Below are 18,980 nucleotides of genomic sequence, written 5' to 3' on the forward strand. Positions count from 1 at the left end.
CATGCAGAGAGACATTTGCATAGAATCTTATATTTACAAATAGGTAATATTTACAATGAAGGCAGATTTCAAGTGATATCAACATTACATATTGAGTTTAGTTACAACATTTAAACTCAAAAAGCCATGCAAACAATTACCTTAATTTTGTGATTTCATTTTTACAGTATGAGGCCTTTTTTTTTCTATCCGCCTGATACAGTAGATTTGAGATGTAAGAGAATAATTGTGCAGCCCCCAACAACTCTCATAACACACAACATTGCTGACAGGAAACTACAGCTGAGGGTGTCACTTCACACAAATGCAGATTTGTTTTCCCACTCTCCCAGATCTGGGATCATCAAAGGTTAACCAGGATAATGCTTCCCACCCTTTAGACCATCATTATTATAAAGATTTCCCATTCACTGAGAAAGAATTACAAATGACATTGTACAGGCAAATGGTGGTGAATGAGACTGGTGCAGAATATTGGATTTCCCGGCCCGTGATCGATAATGTCGGTGCCTGACTGGGCCAGAAGAAGGAAAAAGAGAGAGAAAGGGAGAGAATAGGGATGGGGTTGGCTAAAATCAGCTCTGTTGCGGTTGACTGCCCATCTACTGTATAGACGCCTTCAGGCGTAGCATGCTGTGGCCCATGATCCTCTGCTGCGACAGCCTGACAAACTGTTAGAGGGTTTCCTGCATCGAAAAAAGTCAATTTATCAGCAGTAGATCGTTGCACAAGGCACCATGGAAAAAAATATGTGTGTGTTTACCAGCAAAACGTCCTACCCCCTATGGAAAACTCTTCTGCTGCCCACCGCTGTCCCCCATCGTCAGACAATCATGGCCATTTATTCATTCAGCCTATCCTAGGGCTGCATTAAACAGCAGGCATTGGGAATACATATCTAAAAAAAGTGGAAACGACTGGGGTGACATTGGAGTGACAGTAGATATTTACAGCGTGTGCCCTTGTTCAAGGACTAAGGGGACAGAGCTGCTGTGAACTATATAAACATCAAGGAAGACGTCCGGGTCATTTCTGAAAGCAGAAGAACCTGCGCGGTCACGGAAGACGGCGTAGCAGGAGAATTCCATTAGAGTATGCATGAAAACACTTCAAAACACACAAAGATGCGTCGACGCAGTGCAGAAGAGCTGTTTCATGTGTATAGTGAATCTATTGGGGGTGGGTAAATAAAAGTTGAAATTTTTTTCTTTGTATACCAAAAAAAGAGTGCATACACTGTGCGAGTTTGGACACTCGGGAGGTCCTGAGCCATTGCACAGGTTACGAGTCAGTTAACCTGATAATCTTGTCAAAGTAGCTGGTACACGGCACGACTGTACATCACAGCGAGCTGGCGGTACATCATGTGAACTTTCGGGCTAAACACGGAGACCGGAGCTTTTGAATGTTGCTGCTGTTATAGCTTTGGATAAAAAATAATAATAATAAGTGTGCAAATGATTTGGTGAAAAGCAGAGAACAGCACAGCCATTCATTTAAACAAAAACAACTAGAGAGTGTATTTGTGTGCGTTCTTGTATATATGATTTTGAGGACTCAAATATGTATAATGACATGGGTATTACAACGTGCCCTCGTAAACCAAATGGCTTTAGAAAACACACTAAACTGTGTGCGTGTGTGTGTGTGTGTGTTTGAGCATCCTGTAGGGTTGCAGCCACTGGGCTATAATAATATTCATAGATCTAGCCTATGTGACGTGGTTGTGTATGATTTGTCAATAGAGGACAGCCTATACACTAGTCAAAATCAGGCCGACTCCCCAAATTTTAAAAACATTATCGGGAGAAAATTATCGGGAAGTGCTCATAACGTACTCGACTCGACTCTCACACGTACTCGACTCGACTCTCACACAATGCGAGCTGTGACTATACGAGCATCAACGACTCTCAATGTTTTTAAAGTTTGGGTTAGGTTTAAGTGAGTTGTAAGATACTGTTAAAAATGATTTTTCTTATGCTTACCAAACACCAAAGTTACATTTAGTAGGGCGGTTAAGTGACTTTTGACTTCAAGTCATGATGCAAAGGTCCCCTTTGGTATGGAAGTACCTTAGGGCCATAGAAATAAATTGATCCTAAGACACAAGTGAGATCACATTTTGTATCTTATATACGCACATTTTTTAAAAATGGCCGCCGACCATACTTGAGAGGCCCATCCCATATCTTTGCTTCTGTTATAGCTATAATGACAAATTTGGTATCAACGGGTACATTTTTGTGGTCAAGGAGTCCATTAAAATAGGTTCCAAGACTAAAAAACAATAATGTTGTCCTTAAGATGACAATTGGAGGTGAAGTATGCCATTTTTTATTAAAAAACGCATGCCAAACACACAACTTAATAATTTCTTCGTTTAGGTCTGCTTCGCATGCGCCCTTTACAGCACTGGCTGAAGACGCGGGTCCTGCGTCGAGCATGGGCATCCGGTCGTTTACGTCTCAAGGTAACTCTGAACTGTGTCACAGCTCTGGAGCCCTGGAAGGCGGTCGACTGGTATCAGACAGGTGTAAACCTGGGAGTAATCTCTAAACTGATAGTGGTTTCGACAGACGCCTCCAATTCGGGCTGGGGCACCCTCTATGAGGGCAGACTGACTTTTGGCCTGTGGTCAAGCCAAGAAAAGAGCTTGCACATAAACTCTCTAGAGATGAAGGCGGTCGAGAACGCCTTGCGGTTCTTCCTTCCCCTTCTAAAGGGCCACCATGTCCTTGTCCACATGGACAACATGTCGGTGGTTTCCTACATAAATCGCCAGGGCAGTCTGAGATCACAGAACCTTCATGCACTGGCAGAACGCATCCTTGTATGGGTTCAGCGCCCATCACTGGCCAAGCCCATCACTGGCGACTGGGCCGCCCATCACTGGCCCAGCCGCCCTCTCTATGCTTTCCCTCCGATCATGCTGTTACCACAGGTAATCAAGCCTATAAGGGAGAACGGTTCCTGTGTACTTCTAGTAGCTCCGTTCTGGCCGAACCAAGTTTGGTTTCTGGAGCTGATGCAGCTTTAGAGCTTGCCTCCGTGGTCTGTCCCGTTGAGGAGAGATCTCCTCTCACATGCCGGGGGTACGATTTGGCACCCATGACCGAAGCTTTGGGTTCTGCATGTGTGGGCCATCAACGAGTACCCGTCAGTCTCCCCGACGGAGTGTTAAACACGATTACGCAAGCTAGAGCGCCCTTTACTAGACGGCTTTATGCTTCCAAGTGGTCAGTGTTCTCAGGTCGGTGCTCAGCTCGCAACCTGGATCCACACGATTGTGGGGTGTCGGAGGTTCTCTCGTTCCTACAGGAGCTCTTGGATAAGGATAGATCCCCATCCATGCTTAAGGTATATGTGGCGGCTATTGCTGCGTTTGTCAAACATTCGCATGGCCAGTCACTGGGTAGGAACGACAATGTAGTCCGCTTCCTCAGAGGAGCTAGAAGGATGAACCCTCCTCGCCCCCCCTCGGACCTTTCCTTGGTCCTGGAGGCCATGAAGGGTGCCCCTTTCGAACCTCTACAGTCTGTGGACCTTAAGTATCTCTCATTGAAAACCGCCTTTCTGGTGGCTATCGCCTCAGTCAAGCTGGTGGGTGACTTACACGCACTTTCTGTTAGTGTGTCATGCCTTGAGTTTGGGCCTAATGACTCCAAGGTCATCCTCAAACCAAGACATGATTATGTCCCCAAAGTACTTGCCACTCCTTTCAGAGCACAAGTCTCTGTGGATCTGACAGCGAGTCTGACTTTCTCTTGTCACAGGCGATTTTTGAGATTCGCCTTCGAGGGCCAGGCATATCAATACACAGACCTACCGCTCGGCCTGTCCCTGGCATCCTGTATATTATGATGTGCATGCGAGCTTTGAACTATTTGGACGATTGACTGATTCTAGCTCGATCTCATTCAGAGCTCATAGAACACAGGACCATATTACTCGAACACCTTGAGAATCTTGGTCTCACAGTCAATTGGGCGAAGAGCTCGCTGTCCCCCAGCCAGGAAATATCCTTTCTGGGCACAGAGCTGAACTCGCTGTCAATGACAGCGCGACTATCGCCAGAGCGCATACTGAACATTGCGGCACTATAGTCCCGCTCAAGAGATTTCAGAAAATGCTGAGCCTCGTGGCCTCATCATCATCAGTACTCCAGCTGACGGTGCCCACTGCAGTGGTGGCTGAAAGCACGAGTGCCGTCTCGAGCTTGGGCCTCCGATCTGTTTCGCCTAAGGGTCAATCAGAAATGGGTCGCAGCTCTGAAACCTTGGAAGGCGACCGACTGGTACTGGTACCACCGCCTCTTCAATCTGACATTCTCTCTTCGGATCTGACAGCGAGTCTGACGTGAATCTCCTTTGCCTGGTTAGGGCCTTTAGAATTTACGTGGAACGTTCGGCTGCTTACAGACGGTCAGGACAGCTATTTGTTTCGTTTGGTGGCCGATCTAAAGGTCTAGCTGCCTCGAAACATAGCCTTTCCAGGTGGATAGTGGACGCTATCTCACTGGCTTATACATCTAAGAGCCTTCGTTGCCCTCTGGGCGTCAGAGCTCATTCCACTAGAGGCATGACTCTTCGTGGGCCTGGTCCAGTGGGATTTCCCTTCACGATATCTGTATGGCGGCAGGCTGGGCCTCTCTGTCTACATTTATAGGGTTCTATAACCTGGAAGTTCTCTCTAGAAGAGGGAATGAGTGTTGTGTAACCCTGCCGTGCTTGTGCTACCATCTGGTTTCTCTTCAGTCAATGAAAACCAAGGAGCATCTTATCGAGCTCTGGCTTATATAGGCATAAGCCACGCCCATTCCCCCACACGCCCACTCATTGGTGCTTACCTCACGAGCAGTGCCTCGATAGGTTGCAGCAGTTGCCGCATAGCATCCAATAGGCGCGCGAGCTGCCTCGCCTAGGTCTGCTAGCTGCAGCAAGTGTGTTCTAAATTAATACAAATTATAAGGATAATTTTTGGCTTCAGTATTCTCGAGAAAAGAGGTTTTCCCTCGAAGGTTTTTTTTCCATAGTCAACTAGCTAGCTATTTATTAGTTATCTAACATTAAAAACATTTTTCTATTTAAATGAGAAAGTCATACGAACCTCAAAGTGTTAACCTGTCACCTCTGACCTTCAACAGCTGTCACAGCTCCTGGTACAGATGGGATGTGTTGTTGCAGGAACTGATATGCTATAGGCTACTCCTGACTGGTCGAAATCTCATGCTACTTAGGACAAATGTAATGTACAGAAGTAGCTGCACTGCTTAAATACAAAATTAAAGTTTTTGAACGAAAAGATAAGTAAAGTCACTCTGATGACTATTTTTATGTGAAATGTGCATATTTACCCCCAATTGTCATGGTATGGGGAAAATTATTATTTTTTTAAACTTGAAACCAATTTTATTGGATTCCTTGACCCCAAAAATGTATACTTTGACACCAAATTGGTCATTATAGCGATAACAGAAGCAAAGATATGGGCTCTAGAGTATTTTCGGCGCATTGGCGGCCATTTTTGAAAAAACATGTTTATTTCTGATACAAAGTGTGATCTCACTTGTGTCTTAGGATAAATGTATTTGTATGACCCTAAGGTACTTCCATACCAAAGGAGACCTTTGCATCATGACTTGAAGTCAAAGGCCTATTTTTTGGGCTTAACCTCCCTACTAATTTATTTGATAAAAAATACAGTAATATTGTGAAATATTATTACAATTTAAATAACCGTTTTCAATTTTAACACATTTTAAAATGTTCTTTATTCATATTTTCATTTTCATATTTTTGTGAAAACTGTGAAACATTTTTCAGGATTCCTTGAATAGAATAGAAAGTGCAAAAGAACCGCACTTATTTGAAATAACACATTTCATACCTACAGTATGCTGTATTAACCTGAGAGAAATATAAAACTTTTCTTCAGAAATAGTGAGATGGTAAATTCTACACGTACATCAAGTTCTGCAAAGGGGTTTAGTGAAAGGCCCTAACGTAAACCCCATGATGATGTTTAGAGCTAGTGCGCTTGGGGAAAAATTACTTATGAACTTACGTTTGAGACTAAGCATTTCAAAAGTGAAGGACGGGAGAGAAAGTTCTCAGCTGACAAAATATTTATTTTTCAGCAGCTTGTTTATACAGATTTTTTCACTTTAAATAATGCATGAGTCTGGAGTCTGAATAATAAAAATGTTGACTTGTTTGAATGGGAAATGGTTCTAATAATAAAACTTTATTTATAATCGTGTGCGGAAGGAACGAATAAACCCGTGTGAATACGTCTGGCATGATTCGATAGGAATGTTTTTTTTTTGTCCTGTTGCTTTGTCAACGTTTGAGAGAAAAATTACATCAAAGCATAAACTCTGCGTCACAATTTAGATCATTCCTTTTCAGAAAATCGTTACACTCTATTGGAGAGCTTCTCAGCCAATCGAATGCAAGGCCAGTGTTAACTGTTATGTAATGCTGATTATTTTACAGCAGGCCAATATTTGAAATAGCCTGTCTCTCAAGCACACTTCATCACACCAACAAATCACTTCCACTCCTTATGGCTTGCGGTTTCATTTCCAAGAGGCTTTAACACGCAACGAACTCCGTGGCCTAGCAGATTTCAGCTTGAGATGCTGTCACACACCTTCTGTTCAGATGGATGCGCCAGAGCCAGACGCCAGCGAACAAGGCAGCCAGAACCACCAGCATGATTGAGGAGCCTGTAGACCTGTGACAAGGCTTTTAATTGCAACCTGTTGGCAAGTGCAAACGAGCACACGGCCAAAGACAAATGCATGCTGGGATGCATGCAAGTGTTAAAACGGGGCAATGGAAGTGCATTATGGGATGTAGATTTGCTAAATGTCATCTGTGCTAAATGAAACCGATTTGAACTGCAATGTGATAAAAAATCAACACCTCTATGTCTGATGCTTAGAGGCTTAAAGAACCAAAAGACAAAATCACATTCACAACAGCAATTTGAATAATTCAGAAAAAAAGCGTTTCTTCTTCTCATTATTATTATTACTATTAAGATAACAATAATAATTAGGGCTGCCCCCTAATAGTCGACTAAACGTTAGTCTTTCACAGTTTAATAAACTGCACTAGTATCACAAATTCAATGTTATTTTGATTATTTGTTCAGTCCTAGTACATAGGAATGCCATTTCTGCCATTCTCTCCATGAAAATACTTGACACCATAAAAGCAGTCAGGCCTGATGCACTAAACCATCTGTGGTGCCTTGATCCTCTTGACTGACCGCAGTGTGTGTGTGTGTGTGTGTGTGTGTGTGTGTGTTTGGATCACAGCAGGCTATGCTCCATCAAGACACCACACAGAATTAGAGTCTAATTCACTTGGATGGATTGGTACACCTTCTACACCCATCTTTACAGCTGGTCCATTTCGAAAACCCTAGTTACATCACAGATTTAGCAGTGCTCCGATAACTATCTGCTACACAGGCCTCCAAGCAAAGTTGTCCTTCAATAAAACATACATTACCCCACCAAATCTAATAAAGCAGCTGTAGTCAGAATAAAAGATGAGACACAATTAACGCTGGCTAAATATAATCGTATCAACTGCAGTAAAATGGCACAGCTAAATCAATAACAATTACCGCAAGACTGCAGATCCATACGTTACACATACACCACACTGAGCTAACTGCAATATTAACCTCATTACCACAACATCTATAGTGTAAACATTGACATCCATCATCCCTGATGGGTCCGAACAAGAAAGAAATGTATCTTTACTCAACCAAAGCCCAACGACTCTGCGTGCCAACGCTGGATATCTTGGAAAACTCACTCTGAGGTCTTGAATAAGATACAAACTCTCTCATTCATGACTTTGTGGGAATTAGATTCAGTGGACTTGTTCCAGAATGCTTGATAAGAGCAAGGCCTTTAACTCAGACACTTTAATTGCCTTCTGCAGTCAGTTCAATTGAAGGGGCACTTCTTTTCCTTAGGAAAATCTGACACACGGCATCCCACTTATGGAAGGGAAAGGGTAATGTGCCTAACATTGCGTTCCCATGGTCTCTATACCCATAACTGTACACTGAGTAGATGCTGTTATGATGACATTACTAGCTATAAATGTAAGTGTTAATTTTGAGAGCATTTAAGGAATATTGCATGCACTGCCTCGGTTTCTTTGTTTCACAGTCGAAAAAGAAATGGATCAAAGTTGAAACTGTCCAACAACAAACTATGGAGACGGCAACAACAATAGATGACCATGTTTATGAGTGCTTAAACTATACCACAACTCCAGTTTAAACAAGTATGAAGACATTTTTATCGCTCATAACTTCTGGAGAGGAATATCCCAGACACTTGACAAAAACTTTGCAGTGCGCACAAGTCAAATTTCCGCGCAACATTTTTAAATGGAGCATACTTTGAAAGGCTATGCATGCGCTGTATGCATATGCTAAGCGTTGGTGTAAATACTGAAATATACAGTGGTTTTTACTTTTTAGTGGTTAGGGCACAAGTTGTACCTTGAGTTTGAGTCTGGCTCGCAACATTTCCCAATCATTCCTGCAAAATGGTACAATAAAATAAAAGACTGCAAGACACACACAGAGCAGTAAGCAAAAGTTAGTGTATACCTATGCTTAACCAGTAGTTTCTTAAATTCTTTATGATATGTGATGCAAGTTTAATCAAGGACTTGTACAGATGAAAAGAAAAACTTTGAACATTTAAAGGAGAACCTAAACGAATTTTGAAGTCTGAAAATACATGAACCTGAAACCCTACAGATAACCCAGATCTGTCATGCGCCGCACTAGGGAGGCATCAGGCTAAAGCAATAATGACAAGTCTGAAACGACTGGCCCCTTTACAAGCAATTAAAATCAACCTGCCATAGTGCACTTTGTATCTTTAAAAGTATCTGTATCACAGGGATTGACAGAACCTATCAATTGGTCAATAGCTGTGGAGACCAATATCGACAAAGAATGGTGATATGCATACTTCAATAATCCACAGAACTACATGGGAAAAGACAATATGTGCACAAATGCATACACAAATTTGGGGATTTAACATTTACAGCCATTGTTTACCTTGTCCAAGGTAAAAAAAAAAAAAAAAAAAAAATTTATTCGCCATTCACTACGGTTGGTAGTAGCCTGGGTTTCCCCATACTGCCTTTGCGCAGCACGATTTTATTCACGCTGCTAGGTAGTCTGGATACCATGGACCAAATTTTCGCCTCAGCGAGGGGACCAATCACAGAACGAGGAGGGAACAGCAAGACGATGACGACGTCTATGCGACACACCAAAGCAGTTTGTTTATACCTATGGATCAAACATGGCAGCAGACGCGAAGTTACCTTTCGATGCAGCCTTAGATATTGTTCTAAGTACTTTAGAACGCAAATAAATCTCTGACCCATCGTCTTCTTCCTCGTCTAATTTCTGTCGCTCTACATACGTCATCTGGTATAATTGAAACGATTGGCTATGAGCTACGTACAGGCGCATTTGATAGACATTCGTAGCACCCAATAAACGGCTCTGGGCATTCGTAAACCACGCCTCGAATACGAGAAAATGAACATGTGGTTCCCCGACCACGTCGCAATGTCAATGAGACGTGGTCTGACGTTAGCCAGGCTAGGTTGGTAGGGAAACAATTTCATGTTCTGTCCCGAACTGAAACTCTTACAGAAACTTTTTTTTGCATTTTTAGCTCTTCATTATTAAACATGTTTAAATAAGACCTGTTTTGCATGCAGCAGATTTCAGGTTTTATTATTATTCTAGGAACATTTTGGTCCCAACACACACACAAAAGAAACTCACCCACGCACAGACACACTTTTCAAGAAATGGTATTTTCTAGTAAAAATGGAGACCAATGAAATCTCAAATTGAGAGCACTGTGTCTGGGACCAGTTAATGTGAAATACCCAAATATGTGTATTATTATTTTCAGTGAGAAAATCAGACATTAAAGGTGAAGTATGTAAGATTTTTTAATGTATAATACATTAACACAGTTTATTGTTCAATGATTATTATTAGAATGCCATTCATTGGTTTATCTCCCCCAAAATGGTAAACATTGAGCCTCCCAGGCACCATCAAAACATTGAGAGTGGTCCACTTAGATCCATCAATAGCTGTTTCCATCCACCTATTTTCATGCACATTTTGGGACATCGCATAAAAATACGCTGGATGGAAACGCCAAAAATGCACATAAATGTGCATAAAAACGTATGCGCTCAATTGAGTCAGATAAACTTTTTATCCGATACATTTACCGAATGAAGTTCTCGATGCGCATTAAAAAAAGACGTGACTTTGCGATGTCGGATGGGACGGCATAACTGGACCAACCAGCAGACCGATCTCATTGCACAGCATCTGAAATACTGTTTTGGTTGTTCTGAAATGCCTGAGCAAAGTCTGTCATCAAAGTGGTTTATTATAATTACCTCCCAGAACTTACACAACTGTGTTCCCAAACAGCAGGTATCCGCCTCCGAAAGAAAGATAACTTTAGAGCGTTTGGTATGAGCGCTCTGAGGAGCAAGTAATTTATTATATACGAAATTATTATATACAGTACAGTGGCTTCTTCTACTGCAGCAACTTCCATTTTTCTTAGTGATATTTAGCTCCAGTTTATCAGGAAGTGACGACATTGTGTTCTCTTCGCTTACTGGATGGAAACATAGCTTATCTCATTCCAGCTTAACCTATAAAGTGAGTTGGGGACGATGGCTGTCACGTAACATGGGAAATTCAGCTTCAGTTACAGAAGTGCGAGACAAAATTCGCTGCACTTAGACCTTCAAAGATTAAACAGGTCATAATAAACAATGTTAGTGTGTTGGTGTGGACTCTAATATAGTTATATTGTTTTAAAGTGTGTATGTCAGGTTACATTTTTTTTTAGATATATTAATTAAAGGGGTCATATAATGCCATTTTTGTACAAGTTAATATGAATGTTTAGGGTCTAAATGAAAACTTTGTAATATACTTGTATTAAAAATTCTCATTAGTATTTTAAGAAATCACTAATTTTACCTGGTCAAAATCAGCTCTGTTTTCAGCACGCCGTTTCAGTGCATATGCCTTTAAATAATAAACCCCGCCCCTCTATTCTGCGGGCGATTAGACACAGCACACGTGAAGTGTTGCCTTGACAACAGTTGAGGGTATATTTTGGAGAAAGAATGGCAGTCTCTTGAGGACACATCTGTGCAATCGTATCAGTTTGAACCGGAGTCGGACCGGAACAAGATGACGGCCGCAAAGAAGTTCGACAATTAAGGCTCGAACAGGACGTTTCTGAATGGTTGGTTAACGTAATGTCACTTTGATCTATCTTTGTATGCACTGGCAGGGTAGAGTAGTGAGACACGAACGCTGTGTTTACTGATGTATACGTTAGTTCATTGACAGATTGACGTTACAACTAATGGTCATGAAAAACTTGTTCCCGCGATTTGTAAAGATTAAAGGTGCCCTAGAATGTTTTTTTTATTATTTTATAATGTTTCCTGGGTTACCCTTATAATGTTAGTATGTTTTTTAGATAAAAAATAATCATAATTTAGAAATAAATGGCATTTTTCCTAGCCTGCTTTTAGCCTCTGATTTGAACACTCTGTTTGAAGGGGCGTGTCTGCTGTGGGATTCAGTGTAACCGCGGCCACTGCTGTGATTGGCTGACATGCTTGCATGTGAAATAGCTACGCATTACATGTGAAACTCTCTCCCGAATACTTTTACTACTGCTATTATACGTTTTTACTATAACAGCTATCGAGATTAACGAATCGTGAGATGTTTTTAAAGTATTTAGATCTATTCCCATCACATAAAATGTTGCCGTGATGAGCATTGAGCAGATGACTGTGTTGATCGCGAGAATGAAGATCTTATCATTGCAAAGCAGTTTCTGCACTCTCTCTGCTTTCACCAATGCAAACACGATGATGTAAATACAGTAAGAGCTTCGTTGTGCAGTAACGTGCGTCATTGATTTCATAACGAGTTTGGCAAGTGTCCAGATAAACTCGCGCTGTGTGGAAAGATTGTTCTTTGATCGCTTTCTGTATATAATTTGTTCACAATTTAAATACGATTATTTTCATCCTACTAAAAGAAACGATGTGAAGCTGATATTTTAGTCACTGGCTTGACTTACTGATGCATAAACAGTATTGAACGATTTTGAGAGAAAGATTACCTGTCTGAACTTGAACAATTACACATCAGAAAGTGTTGCTTGGTAGCTCGATCCGAGGCCAGCTCTGTATTGGCCCAAGTTGAGGAAACAGTCGGTGAAATGTTTGGAAATTTCCAGAGAAAATAAAATTAACCCATTGTTTCTCAGAGGCTCAGATGAAGGAACTAAAAAATACTTTTGTGTTCATGTGTACATCCACACTGAGCAACTGCCATGCGTCGGCTGCGCAGTTCCGCCTGGCATTGAGGGCTGGCATTATGCAAATATTTGGAGGCGTACATATTAATGATCCCGACTATTGCGTCACAGTCGGTATTGTGTGGAGAACCGACCATTTTTCAGGGGTGTTTTTCATAAACGTGAATTAAATGAGAACGCGAAAACAGTCCAGTTTGAGATTCACTCGATGTCATGTCCATGCACTGAACTCTTGTTATTTGACTATACCAAGGTAAATTCAATTTTGAATTATAGGTCACCTTTAATATAAAGGTTAATACAACTTTACACTCCCTTCTTCTGGAGATGCAGAGGGAACATAAATAGTTGGTACCGATTATTTTTTCAGGAGCAGCTTCATAGCAAAACCAGCTTTATACTGACCCTCGTTTATAAAGAAGTCTACGATAAATTATTCGCGCAAACATGAAAGCATTGACGTTGATCGTGGGGAATATTCCCATCGTAAACAAAACTCAGCCACTGCGTCTTCAGCGGTTCAAATTTAGGAACATCAAAATGATTTCTGTGTTTGTTATTGCACCCAAGAACAGAACAACACAATCGCTTAGACGCCATTCTGCTCCAGTGTATCAACAATGACGGACTATGATGAGAGCTCGCTCAGGGCGGGTCTGTGTTGAAACTGCTGTCAATCAACAATCGTGGGAGGGGCGTCATGCGCCGTGTGACGTCACACGGTGAAACGGCTCGATTTGAGACAGGGGAATACATATAAGGAGATTAAAACAAAACCACTGGATGGATTTTTATCATTAAATGATGGTTGTGTGCAGGCACTGCCAACACACATTGCAGCACAATCAACTTGTAAAAGTGCATGTACCATTATATGACCCCTTTAAATAAGGGTTAGATCTCTGAGTGAAAATGTAATTATCATTAAAATTATTACTGTAATTGCCCTACAGTAAGCTTTATAGCCATTTCTGTCAAGATCATATTTTTAAAACACAGCTGAGCTGTGACGTCAGAAGAGGTAGTCGTGCCAAAAAAGTTCTATTCAAGTATGGAGAGTTTTGAGTCTAAGGAGATCCAAAATCCCCCTCAAACCTACGATGGCCCATAGCCATACAATGTTGAGCCTCCCAGGCGTGAGACAGATGAGGAGCCAAACAGAAATTTAAATAATTCCTATCGAAGAAAATATCTGGTGTGAAGAGAACCAGTGGAGAGTTGGGCAGGTGTATATAGGCATAACTTAGAGGTGGAACGGTACATGTATTCGTATTGAACCGAAACGGTACGGGCGTCACGTTCGGTGCATGAATATACACGAGTATAAAAATAAATAAAACTTGTGTGCAAATTAATTAATGCGGAACTACTGTTAGATATGCGGGTTATTTAGGGACACATAATCTGTAGCTCTGCCTTAGCTCTGAAGCTCCGTGGACCGTGGCTATAATGAACAGGCTGCGATGTCAAGATAGCAATGCTGGAATATGTTGGTGTTGGTGTGTGTGTGTGTGTGTGAAGCAGCACTGAAGTGGAGAGAGAGAGAGAGAGAGAGAGAGAGAGAGAGAGAGAGAGAGAGAGAGAGAGAGAGAGAGAGAGAGAGAGAGAGAGAGAGAGAGAGAGAGAGAGAGAGAGAGAGAGAGAGAGAGAGAGAGAGAGAGAGAGAGAGAGAGAGAGAGAGAGAGAGAGAGAGAGAGAGAGAGAGAGAGAGAGAGAGAGACGCGGGCGCGATCGAACAGTGGAAACATAAAAACTGGAAGAAATGTGCGCTGCAAATGACCGAAGTCTTGGATACCGAAGCAGCACTGAAGTCAGCGCGTTTGTCCGAACAAAGTTGACCCAGGCACGGAACACAGACCTGCTTTTTGGGACAAAGTGGACTCTGTGACCGGTTTTAACGGTGTTTTTGCACCCAGCACAAACGCAGTAATTCACCATTGTCAAAATACGCCTGCGTATACCTAACTAACTACCTAACTTAAATAGCTAACTAAATAAATAAATGTCCTAATCACCAATTCTCTCGCTCTATCACTCGTACAATTATCAACACAGCTCACAAACTCACTTTCTCAGCGACCTGGGGAGACGTCTCCCTCTTATGACGTCAAGCGATCCGTTTGGGGGGAGGAGCAGTTTTAAGTGAGTACTGAAAATAACGAACTTTTTCATCTTATATTCTGCCTTTAGGTATCGAAAATCATACAAAACAATACAACAACTTGTCAAACGTGTATTTCCCCTAACTATTTTGAGTTAATCATAATTACAAATTTAACCTGACATACGCACTTTAAAGTTATCTTTATAGTTATCGTTCTTGGTGTGAATGGGCCTTTAGGCTACTCAATTGCTTATGACACAGCAACACAGCTAAACAGCTAAAAGTATTTCTAATATGTTGGACCTTTTATTAAAAGTAGCTACTTTTACCTGTTGAAACATGCCTTCACAAGAACCCATAAGAGCTGTGATTATGATGTTTGATTTTTGAGTCCTGAACAAAGCATCTTAACCAGCTGATGACGTGACCAAATATGAACCTATTATCAAATAAACAAAGTCAATTGTCTGCAGAACAAAATTCAAAACCCAAACAATCTTTAACTCTGCACAGTGTAAAGAGGACGATGCGGCAGACAATGTAGATGAGAAGCATTTATGGAGAGGAAGGAAATCCAAGGTTGACTGCTTTGCTGCCTTCTCGCATCCTGAGATGAAAAATGAAGTTTTAATTTTAGGACTCCATCAAAATGGAGCACAAACAGCTAACAGGCAGTCTATTTGTGTACCCTTCAGGGATGCTCTGTGTCTGCCTCCATTTGCCTGCACACACACACGTACACATACACATACACATACACATAGCCCAACAGAAGCCATTATAGCACTGATGAGAAAATATTCCTTTCTGATCCCAACACAAACGTCTCACACACATAACCTCACACAACGGGTCACGTTTTCCTCCACCTATATGGCTTGTTTAAAAGGAAGATGGCAACCTTTCAACTTCAAACTTCTTATTCAAACTTCACATCCTGTTGCTAATGGTCACACATGCCCACATCACCGCAGGAACATTTATCTCTGTTTAGTAACTCATTACAGTAAACAGACATCCGCAATTTAGTGGCCTGTCCCCGGCTGGAGCTGTCCACGGAAATGTCCCCGTTGTTTACTGTGCTAAATAATATTTAATAGGGCAGAACATGCTATATGTGGTAAGAAAAGGCCTCATAATAATGACGTATCAGTCTTGGTTACACATTAGTTTATTGATTTAGATTTATGCATGACACGTTATTATTGATTTCATTTACAAATTACAATGAGCAAATTGTATTATTTTCTATATTTTTGTATTATTATTTTATTTACTAATCAAACCACGAACGCCATTCATACAGTTCAGAAAGTTCACTGAACTTCATACAGTTCAGCTCACTTAGCAGGTCGTTCGTGGTTTGATTAGTCGAGACTGTTTTCCAAAGATGGCTCCTGTCTGTATACACAAAGTGGACTGTCTTTATCTTTATCTTCTTATTAAACGGTCTGTACACTTACAAAGTTCTCAATGCTTCGTTTTGCATGTAGGGACCCTCATTATGTTACTGTGTTAGTGTGGGGCTATTTTGAGCCTTGTTAGTGGTATTAACTAGCGATTTCTTTTTACTTATTAAATGCCCCCATTACTAGCGTTATATGCAAAACAGTTTTTAGAGATAAAACTCTTTACATTCGATTATCATGAAAACAAATCTCAGAGAATGGTTGACTAGGTACCAATGTTTTATTAGACCAAAGGTTCATTTTGCGCCGGAGTTCTCCTTTAAATAATACATTTATTCTTGAATTTTATATAATTATAAAATTATACTATTTTGTTGTGTGTGCATATATATATATTTTTTTTGTTTTTGTTTTTATATATATACAGTATATGCACACACACACATACCATTGTTCATCACAGTAGATTTACCAAGGTCAAATTACACATGACTGGAATTATCTTTTTTTTCTTAGATAATAACATTGGACATTTCACTGATATTAACCAGTAAACTAGAAACCCTCCACAGTTTCATTCCCTAAATCTGGTCATCTTACATTAGAGTCTTTCTTTCTTTGGAAAACTCAATCTTAGAGAGAGAGAGAGAGAGAGAGAGAGAGAGAGAGAGAGAGAGAGAGAGAGAGAGAGAGAGAGAGAGAGAGAGAGAGAGAGAGAGAGAGAGAGAGAGAGAGAGAATAGAGAAAGAGAGGCGAACTGGAGTCCCAAGGCAAGTTGTCAGAATATATGTGAGAGTCTGGAGTTTATTTTCTTGTAAAAGAGCCTGCTGCATCACTAGTGGTGACAGGGTTATGAGACATAGCACCCTGTAGCATGAAGATACAGTATGCATGAACTTCAGACTTCAGAGTGTCGAATGCACAGACACAGCTGAGGTTTTGGAAAGGCAGTATATGGGTGGGTTTGTATTTGGGGATTTGGGAGTAGATCTTATTGTTATGCACCAGCTGCAGAAACATTTGCTGTAATGGATCCCTAAAGATACGCTGGGTGGGCAAGTGCCTACATGTGGCAGTGGGAGGGCGTCCGTTCGTCTGTGTGTATGAGAATGAATATAAAATATGTCTTTGTACATGTGCATGCCATGTTCATTTGCCTTTACCCACCACCAGGGTAAAAATTAAAATAACCCAGCAAAATGACCCAGCAAGCTGAACACAACTTTGGGTTAAAAAAGTAAACCAGAATTTTTTAGAGTGTGTGTCTGGAGAGCAAGTGACAAATGTGAGTAAACACTGGTTTTGATAAATTAAAAATAATAAATATATATTGAACTGATTTTTTTTACAGGGTGTCTACAGATATAAACAAGTTAAATTTAAGACTTTTTAAGACCTTTTTAATGCCACTTTGAATTAAATTTGAGACCAAACCTGTGATGGAAATACACATTATTTTACATGCGTATATGTAATATTTAATGTTTAACCTAAGCAATTGAAGTAATTTAATATTAACTACTTGTTTATTGAACTAAAATCAATGTAACATTTGCAATCGTGAGAATATTCAGCAAAATAGCTCCTGTCATGTTACTTAAGTATATAATTTGATAAAAAAAATAAAAATAAAAAAACTCAACATTTTTTATTTTTACCTCAGTATGTTTCTTCTTTGAGTTTTTTTATGTGCTGTTATGCACATAAGTTTTGATTTCTCACTTTAAAATCTCTCACAGAGACAGGCAGCGTGAGTCTCAACAGCGCTGCAGAAAAACATTACAGGGCTCGACATTAAGCCTTTTCATGTGCTTGTCCTTTTGACAATTCACTTGTCCGAGTAAAAAAGTTGCTTTGTCCGTATTTTTTTTTTGTGTTAATTTATTCTGAAGCAATATTCTCAGTGTTCAATCAGCTTTGATATTTAAATCGGCATATTGTAATATCTGCACCTTTAAAGGGCAAATTTTAAATTCCTAAATTTGATCAATAAATTAAATTATTTAGAATAATAAGACACTATAGGGCTGTTACCCTAGGTAGGGCTGATCAAATTAAATCATTTACACTGAAAAATTACAATTGCATAAAATAATGTTATGAAATTGATTTAAATATACAAATGAGAAACGTTGGAAAGAATGATACAACTTTTAAACATAACACTAAACCGCCAGTAGGTGGTGGCAGGCGACCGTCTTAATGAGTGAGTCATTGAGTCATTGATTCATTCATACAAACGATTCGTTCAAATGGCTGATTCATTCAGTAATGAAAACAGGTCGAGTGTTCCTGTGAGATGCGCCGTGGTTCTGCTGTGATTTTTGTTTGGAACTATTTTCGCTGCTGAAACAGAACAAAAACAGCCAATATTGCATCTAAAATGTAAGTGACTTAATTTTAACTGTTTATTGAACTGTTGTAGGAAATCAATGTCACATTTTCAATCGTGATGGTATTCAGGAAAAATAATTCAGTTTGCTTAACATATGTTAAACATATAAAACTCCACATTTAGATTTATTATTGGCAGTATGTTGTAAACTGAGTGTGTGTGTGCGCTCATTTGTGTAGATTTCTCCTCGAGAGGCTGCGCGAGCGTCAACAGCGCAACCTTACCGTCAGTAATACATTTATTATCCACAATCGATCGCAACTTACAATAAAAGTAATAAAATCAGAATCATTCTCTCGGTTTAGTCATTCCCTAGTTATTTTTGTTTTGTTGATGTTCTCATCAGGCGGACAAGCGTTAATGTCGAGTCCTGCATTATCATTATCAATCACTGTTTATGTAATAAAATCAGAATCATTCTCACGATTCGATGCTTCACTGGTTATTAGACGGACAATGACAAGTCAGACTGGAGAAATTTTAGCGGTAATGTGACCAGAAATATTTAAGACCCATATAATCTGAATTTAAGACATTTTAATACTTTTTAAGGCCTTTTATTAGGAAAACTTTATTTAAGACATTTTAAGACTTTTTAAGGACCCGCGGCCACCC

General features: G+C 40.3%; 1 protein-coding gene across 3 annotated transcripts in view; it reads right to left on the reverse strand.

The window, feature by feature from the left end:
- Positions 1-18,980, reverse strand: part of ctnnd2a (catenin (cadherin-associated protein), delta 2a) — a 323,353-nt gene that overhangs the window by 163,551 nt on the left and 140,822 nt on the right. The window lies entirely within an intron of this gene.

This window comes from Rhinichthys klamathensis, unplaced genomic scaffold (genome assembly GCF_029890125.1).
Source record: "Rhinichthys klamathensis goyatoka isolate OS25496 unplaced genomic scaffold, OSU_Roscu_1.1 h1tg000059l_1, whole genome shotgun sequence".
NCBI lineage: Eukaryota > Metazoa > Chordata > Actinopteri > Cypriniformes > Leuciscidae > Rhinichthys > Rhinichthys klamathensis.